At 41.3% G+C, this 23,242-nt stretch overlaps 1 protein-coding gene across 8 annotated transcripts in view; it reads right to left on the bottom strand.

The window, feature by feature from the left end:
* The window catches only part of PLEKHG3 (pleckstrin homology and RhoGEF domain containing G3), a 73,711-nt gene extending 55,116 nt beyond the window's left edge, over positions 1–18,595 (bottom strand). For 7 of the 8 annotated variants that reach the window (XM_048485784.1, XM_048485786.1, XM_048485787.1 and 4 more), the window contains exon 1: positions 18,354–18,476. The gene's annotated coding sequence lies outside the window, so the exon portion shown is untranslated. Of the gene's footprint in view, positions 1–18,353 lie in introns of all 8 variants that reach the window. The other variant, XM_048485785.1, reaches the window with a different exon arrangement.
* Positions 18,596–23,242: the final 4,647 nt, after the last annotated feature.

The raw sequence follows: 23,242 nt of genomic DNA, 5'->3' as shown, positions 1-23,242 counted from the left end.
ACAGTACTCTACTACTTCATTTGTAAGGATGCTGTTCTAATGTCTAGAACATCATGAATAAAGAACTGGTCCAAAACCAGGTTATAAAATACAGCATTTCATCGAAAAAGAACATTTTGCACTATTTATTTCTTTCAATTTGGTAGATATCTTGCTGTTCTATATTTTTTGTAAATTTATAAAAGACAGTTCAAGAGTACCACAAGTGCCTTCCCTCTCACATTTGAGCCAGAACCCTCAATCTACAACAGAGGTGGAGCAAGGGGAAACTGCACTCAGGGCGGGCGCACACTCTGCGCCCCTGCTGCAGCACTGATCGCCCCCGCCCCAGAACGTCCCCGCCACGGCTCCACCCGGGGCATCGCACCCCCCGCCTGGTTGGCACTACGCCACTGATGTACAGATATTCTTATAAAAACTTGTAATTGAGCTATGAGAAAATATGCCTCTCTCTTGCTGAAGTAATAGAGAAGGGGGCACAGAATCTCTTTGCATAGAAGGGCCAGCTTCAGTCGCTGAAATATCCAGTTAAAAGGATCTCAATTAGCAGGTATTATAGAAGCCCTTCTCTGCCTCAGGACAGCCACTACCTCTGCAGGTAGGCTGTACTGAGCTTGATGGACAAATAATGTCACTTTGAATAAATCCCATACATACATTAATATTTGCCCATTTTACTCGGTAATATGCAGAAGCCTACTGAGAAAAGCACAAAATAATCCTGCAATCAATCAGTCATTAAACATGCATTCAAATTTCATTTACAAGTTCTAACAAATTAGATATGCCTTCTTTCTTTTTTTACTGTATTGTCACTTAAAGCCCTATATGGCCTTAAAACTACCTGTAACTTTTCATCAAGTTCCTTTGCCTCAGGAAGTTCACAAGTGATCATAGAGAACAACTTCCACCCAGTGTATGGAAAGATAATAGTATGGCCAGAGCCCCTAATTGGAGAGTGATCCCTATCCGTATGAGAGAGCCCAACCCTTCACCTAGTTTTGGGTTAGGAATGATCAAGAAGCAATTCTTTTTGTGGCTTCATGGCAAAGCTTTCGTGATCCCTGATTACACATCAGGCTGACACCAAAGGCTGAGAACAAACTCAAAAAATCTGATACAGCATTAATATTGTTAGAGATATGTAAGACAAAGGAAGCAAGTAGCTGTGCTACTTCAAAACAAAATCTAAACACAAAATCCATGTAATCCCCTTTTATTATGACCATCCCAAACAATGCAAAGGCAGAAAATAATGCAGCAGCAGGAAACAGATGTGATACATACACAACACATTCTTATATTAATACTGGGCACAGTGAGAAGTACATTCTCACCACCATCAACCATATGTCAAGACTCACCGCCTGACAGTCACCCAAACAGATATTGAAATTATTACAGTACCCCCTCCCCAGGACAGTTATACCCTTCTAACTCTATTGAAGGAGTTTAGAATGATGTAACTCCACATAAAGCCCTAACCTAGCCAGGTTAGCCTTATCTCATCAGATCTCAGAAGCTAAGCAGGATTGACCCTAGTTAGTATTTGGACTGGAGACCACCACAGAATACCAGGGTCACTATGCAGAAGAAGGCCATAGTTTCTTGCCTTGAAAATCCCACTGAGTTACCATAAAACGTCTGCAACTTGACAGCACTTTGCACACACACAACTCACACTTAGGATACCACTGTTAAAGTATCTTCTTCACACACACAATCTAAGGCTCCCTATGAAAGTCAGGAAAAGAGGCATTTTGACACCTCTCACTTGAAATACACAACTCAAAATCCTATTAAATAATACCAACTAGTATTCCAGCCATCAGTGAGCCAAGTCAAACTTCAAAGAGAGTCCAAAAGTGTGGAACTTCCCCTTCTCTAATCTTCACATGGATGAAGAGAAGAAGGAATTTCCAGAGCAGGCAGGAAATTTCTCCCCTTTCCAAAGTTGTATTTAGTAGCAATAGGTTCTCAGTCCTACCACCAACATCACCAAAATTTTAGGAATGACAAATTCAAAGTAATAAGAGTCAGCAATAAGATTGCCCTGATCTGGATAGCTCAGGTTAGCTTGATCTGGTCAGATTTCTGAAACTAGGTGGGGTCAACCCTGGCTAATATTTGGATGGGAGACCTCCAAGGAATACCAAGGTCATTACACAGAGGCAGGGAATGGCAAACCAACTCTGTCTTTTGCCTTAAACTGACAAGACTGTAGCACTACTTTTTCTTAATTTATAGGAAATAGAAGGGTAGGACAATACAAAAATTGGGAGGGGGGGTTACTTCTTCTTTGCCTCACTTCCTTCCTTTCTCTATGTTATTCTCACGACTACACTGAAAAGAAGGTTAGGCTGAGCAAATAATAAGAAGGAAAAAGACTTCCCATAACATCTATGTAAGAAATGTGAACACAGCTCAGACATCTTGAGATCAGTACTGATTCACAGGAAGAGTGAGCAATAGTGACTGAAACATCATGCAATGTACCTGGAGGTCACTCTGCCAAGAATGGCATCTGCCACACCTTACAATACACAGACATAGAACATCTTCCACAGATTTATCGGCACTAAAGCTTTCACTGCAAATGATCAGACGTTGAAATTATTGGGAGCAGATACCAAGGGAAAGTATTTCATAGGAAACTCTAAAACTTGTTCTCCTAGCAAGTCAAATTCTTTGCATCTCTCATCTCTAGCACTAAGAAGCTTCCAGATCAAATAAGGATCAAAGACTGAGATTTGTAAGAGGGCCAAATGATTCTAGGTTGCTTAAGAAATACTATTTGCTTCAGTGGGTTATGCCTCAAGATGGAGACTGGAATCCTTTGTTTTACCATCCTCACTGAGATGTAAAAACAACTCTGATGAAACAGAATGAGGCAAGAACTTCAAATGCAGACATTTCTGGCAGCTTGTGCAATGATGACCCAACCCAAAATGTAACCAGAAGTACCCAGTTTTTGTCTTTCAGCATCTAAGGGTTATTGTACACTTTAGACAGACGCAAAATCAATAGCCTCAAAGTGTATACTTGACAGGTAGCCACAGCCAATTACAGATATATTTTTATGTGAAAACTTAAAATATCTCAGACATTCATCTGACAATCTAAAATCATCACAGACGGAACACAAAAGCAGAATATCCCAGTTAAAGGATAGTCCTAATGTTGGGGTTTGAGTTTAAAGGAACTATTAATTTACATTTCTCAAACAAAATGCTGCATTATTTTCCTCTCAATTATTGTGAACATACCTACCACAGTCTATGTTCGCTAACAGATTATATTTTCTGCTTCATTCACAAATCCTATTAATAAATAAATGGCTCGTGAGAAATAGGAGGAAAAAAGTCATACTTTTACCACTCTTTAACCTCTCACTGGGTATATTCAGGTGAATGTTTTCAATTGGTTTTATAACTATGCTGAAACAGCCACACCCTTCTAAGCCCACTGACTTCAGCAGACTTAGATGGGTATGACTTCACTGACTACACTCTAAAACACAGCTTGAGGGTGTTAAAGTGTGTAAGGAAATAATCAGTCTATTGTTCTTCCAATTATGCAGGCTTAACACCTTCAAGTTCAAATGCAAATTTACAACTTCACACATAGGTTTCATCACAATGCCATATTCTCTGCCTCACATCATGAATAGAATCTTTAGCCTTCTCCCCACCCAGATAGAATAAGCTTCTTTCAGGCTACAAAAAATGAACACCAGGTTTTTCCTCTGTCACAGTGAGGATGACAAGTGGGAACACTAATTGGTGCTTTACCTGTTTTCTGAATAAACAGGACTTCAAGTTCCTGAGCCAGCCAAGCAGCTTTCACCAGTTTTAAAATTCCCCGCAAACACTGGGCTAATGTTTGTCAAAAAACTCTGCCAGAACAGGATGAAACCTGCTTCACAGATCAAGTGTTTGAAAGACAGGTTCCCAGTAAGCTGTCTGCTGGGATTTTATTGCTCCTTGTTCCCTCATGCTAACACAGAGATCTTATACCTGTTATAATTATTGACTGAATTGGAAGGAACACGTTCCCAACTGGCCTCCTCACCTGCTGCAACTATAGGTCCTTTGATAACAATGTCAGACTTTCTGGAAAACAAAAATCAAGAATTCTCTATCCTCCTCCGTCCTACTAACCCTACTAAAAAGCAAAAAATGCAGGCTTCCTGTCTATCTGATTGCAGCTCCCCTGATATACTCTGGCAGGCATGAGAGACTTGCTACTCATCTGAAGTTTGACAGGCTTGGAAAAAGGAAAACTAATATGACCACCCATGTAAAAATTTTCCCTTAAGACACAGATCTTAAAAACCATTCCTTCTCCCCTAGAATTGCTCAGTTTATATCACTCTCCTCCTTAAAAATATCCTGAATACAGAGAATATTATCCCAAGCGATAACTAACTTCCCACAAGTTTGCATGCATGATACGGGAAATTGCCTGCCTTGCCCATGAGAGACAAGAATTTTATGATTTTCAAATCCCTAACAGGATGTGGGGGCCAAATTAAAGGTTATACATTTCCCAAATTGACAATGTAACAAATTATTTCACTTAATAAATGCTTATATTTGTAGGAGGTAAGACCAGTCCTTCTCTAGCACACAGCAAATTCATTTAGGAGCAGCAGTGGCGTAGTGGCTAAGAGCAGTGGCTAAGAGTAGGTGCACTCTGATCTAGAGGAACCTGATTTGATTCCCAGCTCTGCTGCTTGAGTTGTGGAGGCTTATCTGGGGAATTCAGATTAGCCTGTGCACTCCCACACACGCCAGCTGGGTGACCTTGGGCTAGTCAGCTTTTCGGAGCTCTCTCAGCCCCACCCACCTCGCAGGGTGTTTGTTGTGAGGGGGGAAGGGCAAGGAGATTGTCAGCCCCTTCAAGTCTCCTACAGGAGAGAAAGGGGGGATATAAATCCAAATTCATCCTCCTCTTTCTCCTCTTCCTCTTCTTCTTCTATTCTGTTCCTCTTCCAATTAGTGTCAGCAAGGATCTACCGGTATATGGTATCAAAAATCTTACAAAATAATGTAGACTGAGAGATGATATTCCCCAGTTAGCTTCATTGCTAAACAGGGATTTAATTTAGTTTTCCTAAACCAATCCAGCATCCCATTCATCCATTGTACTGATTCTCACGTTTAGCAAACAACCAACATGCCACAAATACATCTCACCATTGTGTTCCCATCAGCTAATCCAGAATTCGTACCATTTGCTACTTCTACACAATCACAAATGTAAATGAGAATCTCCAGATCATGCAATGAAACTGAGAAACAGCCGCCTCTTTATCACACAGACCACAAATGCAAAGAGACATATAAACTATAAAGACATCCTTAATCTCCTTTAAATGATCGTGAATAGACATCTTTAGTGTCATACTGGGACTCAATACTCAGATGACAAATATTATTTTAGGCATGACATCTTTCAATAAACTTCAATAAGATGAAGTTTAGCCAGTTTCCACTGCACATTTACCTTAAGTCTGCAACCTGATGCCCACTAACACAGGCATAAGTCCTATGACTCAGATCTTTTGTGATTACAGACAGTTCTATTCATTCCTGATTGAACAGCAACAACAGACAGATGTTTCCAAGGGTTGTTGAGCATCCCAAATATCTGAACTGGAATTTAAACCAAATATTTCTACTGATCCTTCAGGTGGCCAGAGCCCTTAGGGACATACAAGATAAGTGGTGAGACTTATGTACTGCCAGTATGGGGATACCTTCTGCAGTTATAAACCTTTTGAAACAGTTGCTTGTATCGCTTGCAGGGTTTGGCAAAATGGAGGCTTAAACCTTAATTAACTCTTTAAGACCCTGCCATGCTACAGGGAATAAATGCCTGCTGTGGAATTTTTAGAATCCTTTTCATGGCACCTTTAAGCACCACCCACAACACAACATCTCCTGAGCTCTTCCTGACCTACTGAATTACACTGAGCAGATTAGCAACCCACCTAGGATTATGCCCTGTTGAGGCTATATGATCACTGGAAAGTTACTTAATATACCAACTCTGCTTACGTATTCGTATACCATTCCATGGACACTTTTCTTCCTTTTGGTTAGCTAGCATGTACATTCACTTCAAGAAAGAAAGCTTCTATCGTCTTATGCTATACTGACCCTTGTCAGGCAGAGTCAAAATGATTTCATTTTCTTGGAGCAAGCCAGATTACGTCTAACTTTATCCTGAGAGTATCATGCAACTTTTCACAAATATTGGCAAGGAGCAGTGGCAAACACCAGTTCCCAACCCTTCCCTCCTATTCCCACCTTAGCCAAGAATAAGTCAGGTGACCACGCTCCTTGAAGGCAGCAAGCACAGCAAGCTAAACTAATGAAAACTCAGAAGGGTTTTTTTGTTGTTGTTAGAGTGCCAGTAACCTCTGGGTACACCAATCATAACCACTTTCCTACAAACCCAAGCCAAGCACTTTAAGAATATTTTCCTAAAGCTTATTTCCCTTGAAAATTTCTTATTTTAGGGATCACTCTCAATAAGATTGTTTTTCTTCAAGTATCTCTGGCTATCCCAAATCCAAAATATAAATTTGGTAGAAAAAAACAGAGTTACAGTATATGTACCATGGCCCTTCTGTAGGAACTTTTGGAACTTGATTCTCAATTTCTGTGTAGAAGCTACCCAGGTTGAAAGCATTTTGATGCAGAAGTGCTCCATGCATAATAATTCACATCTCAAATCAAATTATTTTTAGTAGGAACACTGTGCATGTAGAACTTGGAAGTCCTGTTGGGCTTGCATTTTATTGACACAGTTGTTAAGTATTATAGGAGAGGTACTCACATGTCCCAGCATTACAAGAGACCAAAAGGATACCTTGGACAAAAATTATAACCATCCACCTAACAACCTCACACAGATCAACTCATGCCATCAAAAATTCAGTGCACCACAGAGGGCAAGTGCATCTCAGAAAAACTGCTCACAGAGCAAAGAACTCTAGCAATAAAGTAATAAAGAAATCATCCTCAAACTTCCTTGGTCCCTTTCTTGGTGTCCCTTTTTAACTATCCACAGCAAACATTCCTTCTTTCAAAAACAACAGGACAACCCTCTTTATTAGGTCAAGCACAGCTAATTACGGTACCTCCTTACTTTGTAATCGTATGGCTAGAAAAGTCCATGATTAGCAATGCAATACTAAACAGAAGCATACCTTTCTAAAGCCCACAGAAGAGAGCCAGTATGGTATAGTGGCTAAAGTGTTGAACTAGGATCTGGGAAACCCAGGTTCGAATCCCCACTTGTGCCATAGAAGTTTATTGGGTGATCTTGGGTCAGTCACACACTCTCAGTCTCGACCCTGGCTAGTATTTGGATGGGAGACTTTCAAGGAATACCAAGGGTGTGACATGGAGATAGGCAGTGGTAAACCATCTCTGAACGTCACTTGCCTTGAAAACCCTACGGGATCACCACAAATCAGCTGTGACTTAACAGAAAAAAAGTCCATTGAAGTTAAATGGTGTAACGACATTTAAAATTGTACTGTAAATATAGTGATCATGTGATCTCAAATGAAGATCAAGTACAATAGAACAGACAACTCTGAACTACTTGAACAAACTCAAAATCTAAGACCAATTTAGCACACTACAGAGCACTAAGAACTACAAAATCTAACCTCATTTCTAAAAATGTTTCAGCTGAACAAAGCCACCATTTCTAAAACAGCCTATACTGTACCCTTCTTTTGTTCTTCAGTAGTACATCACAGAGCAGGACAAAGCAGTAGGCATTAGTACAATTTAATATTAACAGACTGCCATTTTACAGGAAGCTTTCAGTTTGACTATGCTCGAATAACTGTTAATGTTGCTTATTCCAGCTAAGTGAGCATTCAAAATATCTGAGAGGAAGTACAAAGGCAGGAAAAATATTCTGAAAGTTTCAGAGAAAGGGTTAATGTTAAATGTGCTGCTGCACTCAATTTCAGAAAATTTTACCATAACAGGCGGTTTGGCCAAGCATGTTGGGAGGACATCAAAACTAGGGAATCTCCAGTTTGCTTTTCCTGATAATAAAGCACTGGGGTGGTGGGGTAGCTGACACAAATGTACAACCAGCAGAAAAACTGAAATAGAATAGCCCCTATCCAAATATTTTGAATAAATAAATCACACTACACGATTCTCCAGGCTACTGCTTGATTTGTTAACTTGAATTACCGGTATCTGGATTTTTTTTATTCTACCTGCACCTTGGTATAATTATTCTGTACATCTTTTATAACACACTATGGTCTGAACTGCAGACATTTTGGGGGTATGATCTAAGGACCCAAGATGCAGCTCCTTATCTGAACCTGAGCAGATCTGGGTCTGATCAGTATCTGGACTGGAGACACCCAGATACTCTATATCTTATATACATTTTAAATTGAATCTATTGTTTTATAGATGTATAAATGTTCTATGTATTATAGTTTTTATAGTTTATTGTATTTTAGGCTATTTTTATGAATTGTTGTGAACCACCGCAAGCCCGAAAAGGGAGAGGAGGTATAGAAATTTTACACACACACACACACACACACTGTGAGAGAAAGGTGGGGTATAAATCCAAACTCTTCTACTTCATCCTCTGTCTGTGTGTGTGTGACGCAAGATGAAGTAGAAGAGTTTGGATTTATACCCTGCTTTTCTCTCTTGTAAGGAGATTCAAAGGGGCTTACAAACTCTTTCTATTCTTCTCCCCACAACAGAAAACTTGTGAGGTAGATGAGGCTGAGAGAGTGCTTGGAGAACTGTGATTAGTCCAAGGTCACCCAGCTGGAAAGTAGGAATGGGAAGCAAATCTGGTTCACTAGATAAGACCCCACTGCTCATGTGGAGGAGCAGGGAATCAAACCCGGTTCTCCACCTGCTCTTAACTACTACAACATGCTGGATAAGAAGAAAATGTTACATAAAAATAATGTGACAATTTGTGAGTGATGAATGTGTGAGATCTATTTTACAGCATTCTTGAACTTTATATCAAGAATATTTTATGATACTATCAAATGATCCAAAGAAAGCTATTTTGGTGAGACTAAAGAGCACCAGAAACATCCATTCTAAAAACACATAACAGATATTAGTTTAGGGCAGGGGTAGGGAACCTTTAACACTCAAAGAGCCATTTGGACCTGTTTTCCACGGGAAAAGAAAACACTTGGAGCCGCAAATAATTTTTGACATTTAAAATAAAGATAGCACTATATATATAGGGGGTTTTTTTACCTTTTACTCCGCTCATTCTGAGAAACGCATGGATGCGCCCGCCCTGCTGCCTGCAGGGCGGGCAAGGATGGGGCCGGCGGCTCGGCTCGTGGAGCCACAGTGTAAGGGCAGAAGAGCCGCATGCGGCTCTCGAGCCGCAGGTTCCCTACCCCTGGTTTAGGGGGTAGCCATGTGGCCTGTAGTAGAACAGCTAGATCAGTGGTGCTCAACCTTCCTAATGCCACAACCCTTTAATACAGTTCCTCATGTTGTGGTGACCCCCAACCCTAACATTTATCCATTTTACAGATGGAGAACACTGATGCAGAGAGTCTTAGGCGACCCCTGTGAAAGGGTCGTTCGACCCCCAAAGGGGTCGCAACCCACAGGTTGAGAACCACTGAGTTAGATTCTAGTCCATTAGCACCTAAGACAGCAGAAAGATTTCCAGGATATGAGCTTCGTCAGATATATGACAAAGGGAATTTCGACTCTCAAAAGCTCACACCCCAAAAATCTTGTTCGTCTCTAAGGTGCTACTGGACTCGAATCTTGCTGTTCAACGTACATTTGATGTACATCAACAACACCTATCTTCAAAATTTACCCCAATGTGGAGTGAGATCAAAGGTAAAGCAGGCTTTTGCAGTCTGACTTTTCTAGGCCCAAAAATACCAGACCGAACAATATTTTGAAAGGAACACTAAAAAACTTCACTGGCATGAACTTCAATCACTCAATCCTGAACACAAATTGCTCTTTTCATTCTGGTGTGCATTGTAATGCTAATGGGACCTATAAGAACCAAGGACTGGTGCAGGTAGTGGCACAAGCACAGAATGGAGAACAGCAATGAACAGTGGACATTCTCCAAACCACCTTGCTGGCCTGAAAGATCAAAAAAATTTTGCTTGGTAAGCACCTGGGTCCAATGCATTTTGTTCTTATACTATGCATCTGACACACTGGTTTGGATTAAATGCATTATCATCTCATTATTACATAACAGAATTATATGTAACTATGGATAGCACTGCTCAAGGTGTTTTCCAGGGACAAGCTCAGTAGAATTTAGTGACCCAACCTCCTTAGTCCTTTGCCTATCCCACACCTTTTCATTTTTGTTTTAAGTTATCAACTCTTACAGTATAGTGAAATTCAAGAAGGAGAAGAAGAGTTTGGATTTATATCCCCCCTTTCTCTCCTGTAGGAGACTCAAGGGGGCTGACAATCTCCTTGCCCTTCCCCGCTCACAACATACACCCTGTGAGGTGGGTGGGGCTGAGAGAGCTCCGAAAAGCTGACTAGCCCAAGGTCACCCAGCTGGCGTGTGTAGGAGTGCACAGGCTAATCTGAATTCCCCAGATAAGCCTCCACAACTCAAGCAGCAGAGCTGGGAATCAAACCCGGTTCCTCCAGATTAGAATGCACCTGCTCTTAACCACTATGCCACTGCTGCTCAAAGCATTTATTAAAGGGATATAAACTGGGTGCATTTGGCCCACTATCATGCCTATAATCAGTAGTTTCTTACACTTCACAGCTATCACATAGTCTTCTCATCTTTATTTTTAAACTGCTGCACTGTGTTTGGCTCAAGAAGCCTCCAATTTGGGTTACTCAGCACTTCTGAATAGCCCCAAACATAACAAAGTATGTCCAGATAACTATATTAAGATGAAATGGGGTTAAATCTAATCACACTAGCTCAACCTGTAGATAATATGGCTGTTGAGTTTTGTTTGCCTATCTTTGCACTACATCTGTGAAGAACGCACATGAACCATACCTCACAATCAAGATCATCCCTTGTGTAGTACTAGATTATGGCTTTAAAATAATCACACATCATCTCTGCAATTAGCTGTTCCAAGTAAAAGTAGACACAAAGGCCCCTTCCGAACATGCAGAATAATACATTTTCAATCCACTTTCACAATTGTTTGAAAATGGATTTTGCTATTCCGCACAGTAAAATCCAGCTGCAAAGTGCACTGAAAATGGATTGAAAGTGCATTATGTTGCATGTGCGGAAGGGGGCAATGTCTTGCATTCATTCTTTGTTCTTTTAACTTGGAAACCAGCTGTAATACTGTTAAGTCTCCACAGCATATTACAAACAAAGCAGAAGCAGGGGGAGTAGCATTAGTGGATGCTGCTTTGTAAAACAGTGTTATAGTGGTAGCATGCTCATGCTTGCAGACTGGTAATGTACTGGGTGTGACTATTGACTCAGTGAAGCTTGTCTGCTAGGTTCTTTTAATGGTGCAGCTGGTATTTTTGTGAGGCAGCTGCTCACAAAAACCAGATGAGCTCATCTGAAGTCACCCAAAGACTCTGTGTGAAGAAAAGAGGGGATCTATTCCTGTCTGCAGACAATCAGTACTGGAATAAAGGAGGACAGCTGCCAATTCATAACTATACAACAGGGGCAGAAAGACAATGTCCCACCATCACTGTCTCAAGATCCTCACCCCCTACCCAATCCTATCATTTCATTCAAACATCCCTAAGAACCTCTTCTAACTTCAGACTCTCATTCTAGCAGGTTATCCATCTCCTCCTCTTCCTCAAACAGGATTAGCCTACCTCAGTTCCACTGCTCAGGCAAGAGATGAGGCTTCAGGACAGTACTCGGCCCTTTAATATTCTAGTCCCTCCCTAGTGAGTACTATCCTAATGATATATCCCTCTCATACATCACTATTTACTATTCTTAGCTTTGCAAAGAAGGGAGAAACTAAAAAAAAAAAGTCAACAATAGAGCAATCCCACTCTACAGCAGCTTGCCATAGGATGAGCAACAAAACATAGGTCTAGATTAGATTACTGCAGTGCACTCAACATGAGGATGTCCTGAAAAGTGCTCAGAACCTTCAATCAGTGCAGAATGCTAAAATCAAAATGCTGACTGAAGAAGGCAGTAGGCCAGTATCACTCCAGTCTCAGCCCAACTACACTGACTCCCAATCAGGTTCTGGACACAATTGAAGGTTCTGGTGTTGACCTCAGTGGCGTATCTGCCTGGGGAGGGGGGGTACCCCTTGTCCCCAGGCACCACTAATCTGATCACGTGGGGGGCACAAAATTGCCCCCCCCCAGCACGAAGACGACGAGACCGCAGGAAGTCCTGCTGCTTTGTCGTCTTCAGGCTCCCTCGACCCTGCCCACATCATCATTGACGTGGTCAAGGACGCTGCCCCCACCTCCCTCCCCCAGATCCTGATTCAGCTGCCCCCAGCTACTGAGAATAGGTGGCTTGCAACCCATAAGGGGGCCTTTTATGTCACGACATCAAAACACTAGAACTGTCTCTCCCCAGAAAGACTCACCTGTTCCCTTCTTTTGTCATCTTCCACATCAAGTGAAGACTTTATTTCATCAGGCATTCCTTCAGTGATCCTTCCTGCCATCTACTTAATTGTTGTTTTAATGTATGTGTATTTTACTGCATTGCTTGTGACCTGGTTTCAATTATTTCAACAATGTGTTTTTGTTTAATTTTAGTGGTGTTTAAGATAAGTTTTTGCTATATGTTTTTAATCTATTAGCCACCTTAGTGAACCTGGCAAAGGCAGAAAAGTAGGGTTTATATTTTGTAAATAAAGAAATATAGTGCTCTCACCAAATCAGGTGAGAAAGGAATGAGCCCCAAGTAACAACAAACATTCCTGCATAGGAAATTTTGAAGAAAAAAATTCACTGCCTAAGGTAATTTCCCAGAATTCATTTATCCATTCTGCCAGTTAATTACACAGCACTCATAAAGGGAGAGTGGCAAAGGGGATAAGCTAATGAATAAGAGAGCAATGGATATAGAATTTGAAATTAGAGGGCAGTGGAGACCAAAGTGTAATTCCTGCAGCTGCAGAACCAAAGCAGCACTGGCAGACACAGGCCGACTTGTTTGACCACCCTCTCCCTCTCTCTTTCTGTTTCCCTCTCTCTGCCTGTCTCTAGAGTTCTTGTTTTTGCTGTACTAATCTCATGGAATTCATACTCTTCTTGAAGATTTGGTGCAGAGAGCTCATGTTGTGATTGTCTGCACACACTTAGCCTTTCAAGAAAAAGGTGGTTTAGAACATATAAGGGAAAGGCTCTTTTTTTGGCTATAGTTGTACAGAAAAGCCAGCTGCATGTGCAATCTGGGAAAGGAGATGGAAGATCACTGCTCAGGAGGAAAAGATAGCCTTCCACAGGTTCTGTGAAAAGTCTCAGAAAAATTAGTGCAGCTAGTAGCTTTACACAGCTAGTCCCTGCTTGGAGTTACCCTGAACTTTCTTCTTCTTACACATCACTTCTAACAAGAGAGACCTCAAAGGAAACCCAAGAGCCATCAAGAAGCAGTTAAACCAGAATAGTGGACGATATTTTTTTGATATTTAATTTTAGTGCTGAAACTTCTTAGACAGCCTCAAGAAAGTCCTTCCCACACAGCTTTTCTACTTAATAGGGTTGCTGCAAGGTCTAACAAATGGTATCATTGTAAAGTATCCGTAGACTTAACAGTGATATTAAATAAAAGAAGTTCAGCATTAACTTTTTAAAAACTGCTCTACAGATTGGAGGAAAGGCAAAATAACTCTTTTTTGTGGCCCTCAGATTGCTTCATATTACACAAAGGCCTTTACTTTTTTTAAAAAAAAGCTTTAATCCCACATTTACCCTTTGCTTGGATTAGGATTGCCACTTATATTGCTTTCCATGTTATTTTTTTTCATTTTTTTCTGCCATCAAGTCATAGCTGACTTACGCTGACCCTTTGTGGGGTTTTCAAGGGAAGAGATGTTTGGCAGTTGTATGCCCTTGCCTGCCTCCACATTATGACCCTGATATTCCTGGGGCTATCCAGCTCAGGGCTCTCATCTTGTTTACATTAGCATTTTCTCCCCAAAAAAGTGTATACTACACTGCACTATTTTATTTATTTGGTTGTTATTTAAAGCTAGCGTGAAGGGCTAAGATCTCCATGTCCTCATGCAGTGCTTCTAAAAAATGCTCAGAGCTTAATGTCTCTGCAACCTCTCCATCTCCATATCTTCCCGCAGAACAACAACAGATATTCTGACTGGTGCCTTGGTGCTTGTGGTTCATGATCTCATATTAGTAACGGAAGCAAAGCCTGGGAAGACTTAAAGCAATCAGCAACATCTGCAGTTATTTCATTAATATATCCAGACATATAACCTGGTCTATCCTTAAAGTTCAGTGTGGATAATATAGATCTCTTCTTTTTTCCCCAAACAATAATCTTGTCACATTCTTTCCATTTTTTGCTAGTTGGAGAACTTACGATTTTATTTTAATTTTAAAAAACCCTACCTACAATAACCTAACAGCGGATCTCAGGGCTTGAAACGATGTTCATTACTCATATTCAAGCCTAAGGTTCTTGCTATGCAAACACCAAAAATCATCAGGGGAAATCTGATGCAACTGTCAGCCTCCAGGTAGGAGCTGATGCACTCCCAGAATAACTACTGTTTCTGGACTACGGAGAGACACTTTGGATGGACTCTATGGTATCACACCTCACCAAGCTCAACAATCCTCCAGACATCACACCCCTGAGACACTGTCTGCAAATCTCCAGGAATTTCCAAAGCCAGTGCTGGAAACCCACACATTCAAGACAACTGAGCAAGTTCTGGGCTCAGTATCTGCTCCTTCTCTTTTTGCAAGTATATGAACATAAAAGGTACCCTGCTGGATCAGACCAGTTACCTATTTAGCCAGCACCCTCTCTCAGACAGTGACTAACCATGAGCCAAAGATGACCTGACATTGCCTCCTAGCACTGGTATGCAGACAGGTTCACTGCCTCTGGATGGGGAGGCTCCCTAAAGTTATGACGTCTAGTAGCCACTGACTAGATGAATCTGCCTAATGCCCTTTGCTTGTGGCCATCACTGTACCCAGTGGCAGTGAATTCAACAACATAATTACTTACTGAGAGAAGAAACCCTTCCTTAGCCAGAGGCATGAGGAAGGATTTGAGAACATCTCAGCAAAACCTGGGCTGAGCCCTCCCCTTTTTGCAGGTTATGCGGAGCCTGGGCTCTTGGTCTGAGGCCCTGTATTGGCAGAACTAGCAGTAGTCCATCTGACAAAGGTAGCTTTGATTCTTAAAAGCTTATACCCCCCACTTGTTTGTCTTTAAAGTACTACTGGGCTAGAGTCTAGCAGCCATGTTTGTGGCCAACGTTCCTTGTAAAGCTGTGTCCACGCAAGCACCGTATTGGTGCTAGCCAGGTTGGATGACCCCCTGTAAGGAGGAGCTCTCGCTGGCAGCTCAGTTTTGCTCAGTGAGAGTGAGCTGTGCAGAGATAAGGAAGCCTCTTAGAAGGACTATTGTTTGTGACTTATCACTTGCTTTAAAATTGTATTGGGGGCTAGTTGGGCAGTACAGCTTTGTTTTCAGTTTATTTTTATGTCTATGGGATCTCGTAAGTCACTTTAAGTTCTCCATGTTGTTTTTAAAAGTGGAGTCAAAATATTTAATTAAATAAGTAAATTACATCTTACAGCTATTCATATGCCATTACTACAAAACTGCTACAAAACTGTATATAGTATTCCATAGGTCAACATGACCACACAAATAATCAGACACTCAGTTAATCAAGGACTTTTCATGGGCTAGAGCACTAGTGCAAAATCTGCTGTTACATATCACACAGGAAGACAATCACACAGGAAAATATACTGAAAATCCAATAGTTGCCTTAAGTATTGTCTGACTTGAGCTGTTGGTACTTCAACACAAAGCCTGTCACAATGTACCAAAACTTCCATGTTTAGTCATGCCACTGAGCACCATTCATAACCTGGTAAGGGGTCTTCTTCTTTGCAGAAGTACAGAAAAGAAGCAAATGTAAAGTTTGCCTGGGCCATGAGTTGAGATAATTCCATTGGCACAAGACCTTTTGGTTACCTTTTTTGTTTCAGAATCACTAGAACAGCATTCCTAAACATGTTTCCAAAGTTAGATCTGAGATGCACATGTATCAGTATTATTTAATACAGTCCTCCTGTACTGTTGCAGAATACATACCATGATAAGGCATAGAAATATACACTTGTTGACACTGAAAAGCATATGCCCATTCATCCTGAAATATTAAGTCCCAGAAGGGCTGTACCACGTGGTACACTGGAACGCTTAGTTTGAACTCAAGTCTTTGATTTCAAGTGAAAATTATTTCCACATGACTGTTCACATTCATTACAGTACTACTCTATACATCTGACTCACACAAGTTTTTAGTGTATCTATTCAGAGTCAAATAAACCCTCACATGTTTTTCTCAAGACAAACAGCAATGTTATTGACACCACATATCCAACCTGTTTTACAGCAGCCTCTGAGGCTCTTGATATAAGTCCTCTCAAGACTTTAGAACCCACATACAGTAAAAAGTTAACTGAACCCTTTCACAAACTTTGAATTCATGCTACTGAACTAAACACAACAGAATCTACAGGCATAGAACCCCAAGGGGGAAAAACAGCCTTCCCAGCACCTGGGGCAGAGGAACTATACAAACACCGTCTGTCAAACAATTCAAGAAATGCAGCAAAAGCCACTGTGCTCAGACTGCCAGTCCTAAAGAACAAGAAAGGAAGGGGGGAAGGGATGTCTGTTATTAAACCTGCTAGTGATCCTAAATGAAAAGTACAGTTCAAAAGCATGCATTCTCATAAACAACTTAAGTTGCTTCAGCAAGTAACACTGTTTTCCTAATTAATATTTTGGAAAAAAATATTTGCCCTGCATCAAAAGCCTTATTTAACCATATAGCTTTACTTGTAACTGGAAGTAGCCAAAATTCACAAGGGAACTAGCACAGGCAAAAAGCCATGAGAAAGGCAAACCCAGCAGGAGCAAGGTGATTAGAGAGCCCACTTGCCAGTGTGTTTTATGAAAGTGATTGCATACACATGTCTGCACTGATCTCCTGTTTGAACAACATTCCTGAACAGCAGGAGACGGAGAACTACAATTTTCAGCTCTAAGAGACTCCCTGGAGTCACCAGCCAGGCCCTGCATTCCCTCACAGTCTGGAGCCCTTTGCCTCATCTCTGGGTTAACACTGTCAAGAAGTTCCCCCCAAGCCAATTATTAGTTTCAGCCCCAGCATTTGTGTTGCACTTTAAAACTCACTACACAGAATTATGGCCTTCTACACTCACTGACTTCAAAGGAATTTGAGGGGTACAACTCTGTTAGGGATTGCACTGTAAGAAAATGTCATTTTATTTCAAATGAATTGATTCCAAAATACCACAAATTCCCTGGTTCTCTGCTCCCAAACCACTGCTCTAGTCACAAACATATACTTGGAAAAATAAGTACAGAATGAGTTTATGGAACACTAATAAATGCATGAAAAACAATAAAAGTCAATTAAGTCTTAATTACACCACTTTTGTTTTTGAATGTTGTGCTATGGCTGAATTTAATAAGTAAGCTTCATTGGGAGCCCCTCTGGTGCTGCTTTAGGACAATTCCTGAACTAGAAAGATAAATCAGTCAATCCAGTACTTCCTCCCGCCCCCCTTCCATTTTCCCTGCTTCAGCAGAGCATATAATCAACAGCTGTCTACACAATTCCGGGGTGCGCAAAAAGAAAAATGCAACGATTATTTCCAGTTGGAAAGGAAAAGTAGGCACAGCCTCTCCTGCAAAGGTCACAGAGCGCGCGATTACTTGTAGCAGTACAAGCCCCTTTCCGCGTGGGCTGGTAAAGCTTTTCAGAGCCTCCAGGAGATAAGTCATTTCAGATAATCCCTGGCGAGGTGGGGATCCCGACGTCAGACACCAGAAAGGCACCTGCACAGGGATGGCCATGTCAATTGCGGGAGGGGGAAGAGGTTGAAGGACAGACGCTGAACTCCCGTCGAGAGCAATTCCTCTCCCACAGACACGCCACCTGCGGTGTGCAAGCACAGGCGCAAAACTCTCATCGAAAAAGCAAAGCGCTCCAGTGGTCTGGACTCAGAAGTCAGAACCACTTAGCACTGATTGCCATGCCATGCCCCCCCCCGCCCCCGCATCTCACGCAACTTTCTTCGACAGAAACTCACCCGAGTTGGGAAAGTGCGAAGCAGCTACTCCTGAGCGGAAAAACGGCAGATTTACTCGAGGAAAAAAGGTTTTGCTTTCTGAGATCACGACTGGCCAGGCAGGAAACTCGCAGCTAAAGCTCGCTCTTAGGAAAGGAAGAGAAAGAAAGGCGGGCGGGCGGGTCACCAACGCTTCGGGTAGGTGGAGACTCTGCAGCCAAAAGGAGGGGCCGCAATCAGAGCAAGCAAAGCGGCTCGTTGCCTGCCAATGATTAACCCAGAGCTACCTGGGTCGCCGCGAGGAGTTCCTCCCCCCGCCGGGGTATGCTGGGCAGGGTGGAGCCATCCCAAGCTGCCCAAGCTTCGCCCGGGGCGACTGTCCCGCCCCGAAACTCCTGCCCTACCTTTCCCCAGTGTCCCTTGCAGGATGGAGCAAGAGTCCGCCCTTTGAGTCGGCGTGGAATGTCCAGCACAGAGCAAACTGCGGCAAGGCGTCCCGGCCGTCCACTAGCAAAGCCTCAAAAGTCAAAATATTCAAAACGAGTCAAAATATTAGTATTGTAACAACTTGGGCAGAGGATGAAGTGCTTATGCACGTGCTTATGATAGGCTAACCCACGACGGGCAATGAGGTGACTGTGTTTATTGGCGAAGCTTTCACGGCCGGAATAATCACTAGGATGTTGTGGGTTTTCTGGGCTGTATTATGGCTATGTTCCAGTAGTATTTTCTCCTGACGTTGCGCCCGCACCTGTGGCTGGCATCTTCAGAGGATCTGGTAGCAGTAAAGCAAGTGGAATATGTATACCTCTGAAGATGCCAGCCGCCCACAGATGCAGGTGCCATACAGACTTCTCTCTGTGATACACCTCTGAAAATGCCAGCCACAGATGCAGGCGAAACGTTAGGAACAAGATCTACCAGACCACAGCCCGGAAAACCCACCACAGCCAGTTAATACCATGAGGATTAAAGAAGTCTGAGACAAAGTATTAGATGTATGTTACACAATGCATGAAATGGTATTAGGTAGGATTATTACAGAACTGTAATACATACAGCAAACAGATAATACATACTAAATACATTGGTATAGTACATAATCCCATTCCCTTAATAAAAGTGCTTTCCTGAACCATTCCATTATAGAGTCCTAATAAGTTAATTAAAAATGCCCTGCTGACCAATTCTGCTTTACATTGTTTGCAAAATGTCAGGAGCGTGGGAGCTTTCCTGACCTCTTCAGATAGGCCATTCCATAAGGTGGGGGCAACAACTGAGAAGACACATGTACAGGCAGTTGTTGATTTTGTCCATTTGCAGGGTGGCAGCTGAAGAAGATCCTGCTTAGCTGAGCAAAGCGGTTATGGTGGAACATAGGAAGAGAGGCAGCTCCACAGAGGGTCCAAGGCCTGAAGGGCTTTGTATGTGACCGTCAGTACCTTGAATTGAACCCAGTAACTGATGGACAGCCAGTGGAGGGGCTGTACACAGGATTCAGATTTAATAAAACTGATTGACTAAATTGTTTGTACACCACCTTGAGCCCGGCCATTGGTCAGGGAGGGTGAGATATAAATTTAATAAAATAAAATAAAGTTACAAAAATGCTTTAGAATTCTTGATATGAAATAATGAGCAACCTATGCATCCCATATAATTCTCACACCATTATTCTGCTGTCTGAATATTTACTAAGAGTTGTTTCTGGGGGGTTGTTACTCTAGTGCATGACACATTTAATTGTTCTGTCAGTGCTTTGAAAATATTTTGTGATCAGTGTACTGTATCTGAAACACGTGTTTAGGTTATATACATGCATGCACACACAGAGGCTCCATTTTCCTCACCAAACAATACAACTTTCTTAAGGATTCACTCCATCCACTGGAATTATGTTCAGTGCAAGCTTATTTTATCCTGTTTTACCATCTCTTCTACCCACTTTTCCACCTTTTCATATACCTAACAGTGCAGCTCTAAGCAGAATCATGCCCTTTGAAGTCTTGACTGTAACTCTGTCTAGGATTGCAATGTAAAAGACTATAAAATATAAAGAAGATAAATAAATATATGATTGGCTAGCACTAGATTTTGAATGAGGTCTCTAAGATGTGGCTTATTAATTTTGAAGCTTTCCACAACTGACAAGAATCAGGAATTTTTAAAAGAATCTCCCCAAGATTATCCAGATGACATTTCATTCAAAATGTGCCATGTTAGGAGCCACTGTCATTAAAGAACATTAGAAATAGACCTGGAAGATATAAGTTCAAATTCAACTTGAATCAAAATGTATTAGGTCACCCAGAAATGGTCATCAAAAACAGAGATCTACATAGTCAATAAGAAATTCTGTCTGATTAAGTCCAGTTTGATTCAGTGATAAAGCTATTTTGTGGGTGGACACAAATTTTTTACCCAAAACAGAGGGGGGGAAAGAACTAGAATTTGTTAAAACTTCAGGAAGAAAATAGGCAAAACAAGCCATTATTTATGAAACGACACTGGCATTTAATATCGCTATCTGTTCATGTCTGTCTGTCTGTGTCACCACTTATAAGTCAAATGCAGCTGAACAATGACCATTTATGTATGGGGCCCATATGAAACGCCACTGACCTCTTCTTTTTGCTCCAGCCTCCAACCACAGGGACCAGTTAAAGTCATAGAAGGCCAGAATATATGATGGTGGGCTGTGTTCAACTTGGTAAGTTATAGGTTGTGTAGTGTAGATATTGCTTGAAGTTCAAATTTAATTATTCTAAGTTAACTAATACCAGGCTGTGACAAAACTTGAAATGGGACTAGAAATAGGATTTGTGAAGTCTGCAATCTTAAACACCTATTAGGTTATAGGTATCACTGAAATCAGTGGAGCATACTATTTTGTAAATATTCTTGAGAGCTGTAGTAATATTGCAGTTTTAAGCATTCTTATTTAGAATTTCAATTGTAATCAATTGGTTTTATTTACAAGTTAAATGGTTAGGACTGAGATGAAATAACATTGCTGTCTCAATAAGCTTTTCCGGGTAATTTTATACTGAAAATAACAGAAATTGCTAGATAGCCCACTTAGTCATTCCAAAATTGGTAAATCAAGCACTTCAACAGAAGGACAGAAAGTTCATCTTATAATTTGTTTCTTACAAAAATATATCACGCCTTTACACCACTGAGGTGGTTTTCAAATATATTCCAACAAAGCTATTCTCAGCTCCAGCATTGGTGGGCTTCCACATATAATAATTACTTTTAAATTTTATTTGTATAACAGTTAACAATTGCCCACTACGTCATTCTCAACGCATGTGTTGATTCTACACTCAAAATGAGCATATTTCCTTAATGTTAGAGATTAATTTTTTATAAAGATACAAATGCCTGTCAAAGAAGACTACAACAAGGAATATAGATCAAAAACTTTCAAATATTCCTGCCTATGGCATTCACTTGAGGTGGTCTTAAACATTTACAAATTAGACACAGAGCATGTATAGGTAAACCAGATTCTGAACTAGTGTTACTCAGACAATGCAACAGGCAAAGCCTTTGAGAACTCAAAACTCTGGATTGCAAAAAAGGTCAGCAACAGTCACTTTCCACAACAGGAAGGGAGGAGCCAAAGCCTTTGGGGTTATTCCCCAGAACAGCTATGCTTTAGGGAAATACTTGCTTGAATTAGCAACTGTGATTGTCATGCAGTTTCATCCACTGAAATTATCAAATTCTTATATACTCCCCATCCCATCCCTGCAGTGCTTGTGTGGTGGCATGCACTGAGATAAATGGCCTTCTGAAAACCTGTGTGATCCTGCATTGGGAAGGTTCATGTTTGCCATTATCTGTTTTGCTTTGTCTTCCAAGTTCTGTTAGTTATGACAGAATCTCTGTGTGTATTGTCAATATTGTTCTTAATACCAGATCACAACAAGGGAAAGCATTACCTTTTTGAGGCATCTGGCCAACTACTATTGGAAACTGAATATTGGATCAGGTAGACCGTGGCAAAGTCTAGTAAAGAAAAGCCTTTTGATGTCATGACAGGAGACATTTTCAACCCTTGTAATGCCTTCCTATCAAAAGAAGCCCGTTGCCCTGATGAGTTACCTGCTGATTAGCTGGTTTGCTCTCCTTTTCTCTGCTCCAGGATTTGGGGTCGCATTACTCCTGTTTGTACCAAATGCTTCTTTTATTTATTTATTTATATTTCAAACTTATAGGCCGCCTCTTCCCCAAGGGAAGAAAATGTTCTGCAAAATCATTTATATTTTAAAGTTACTTTTATTGAGAAATAAATCACACTGAACTCAATGGAACTTGCTTCTTAAATGTGCTTTAGTTTTCACTGAATTAAGCCACAGTGAAGACTTTTCTCCTAGTGATGCAGTAGAGGAGTAATTCTTATCAATATGTCATTGTAAATACAATCCAAGATAATATAATAACACTGTGTCCCTACTCTAGTGCCTATACAATTTCCAGTGGTCTGAATGCTCCAGCCTCTACAGTGAAGCCATAACCTTTTAAAGTCCCTTTCAACATAAAGAACTCAGGAGATGTATGACTTAATTTGCCACATATTTCGGAGTCTTTTTTATGTTGAATGCTCTGCCGGGTCCTAGCGTCTGCCTTCCCCCACCTTTCCAATTCTCTGGGTGTAGTCCCCTTCCCCAGGTTATGAGGGGGGCCGGTCCCCGCCAGGTTCGGTCTGGGAGTTGACGGTAGTAAACCTTGGCGTGGGGGAGGGGATCTGACTGCCTGAAGTGTCTTTCTACGGGGGTGATCTGTTGCCCTGATGGTAGGGCGAGCAAATTCAAATGGTTGATGGTGAAGAGTACTTTTGATACTGTCTGTTGTATGTGGCCTAAGTGGGGGGGGGGGCTGCCTCCCCTTTCTTTAGTTTG

The sequence above is a fragment of the Sphaerodactylus townsendi genome, linkage group LG02, assembly GCF_021028975.2.
Source record: "Sphaerodactylus townsendi isolate TG3544 linkage group LG02, MPM_Stown_v2.3, whole genome shotgun sequence".
Lineage (NCBI taxonomy): Eukaryota > Metazoa > Chordata > Lepidosauria > Squamata > Sphaerodactylidae > Sphaerodactylus > Sphaerodactylus townsendi.
This window is presented reverse-complemented; position numbering and strand designations above follow the sequence as displayed.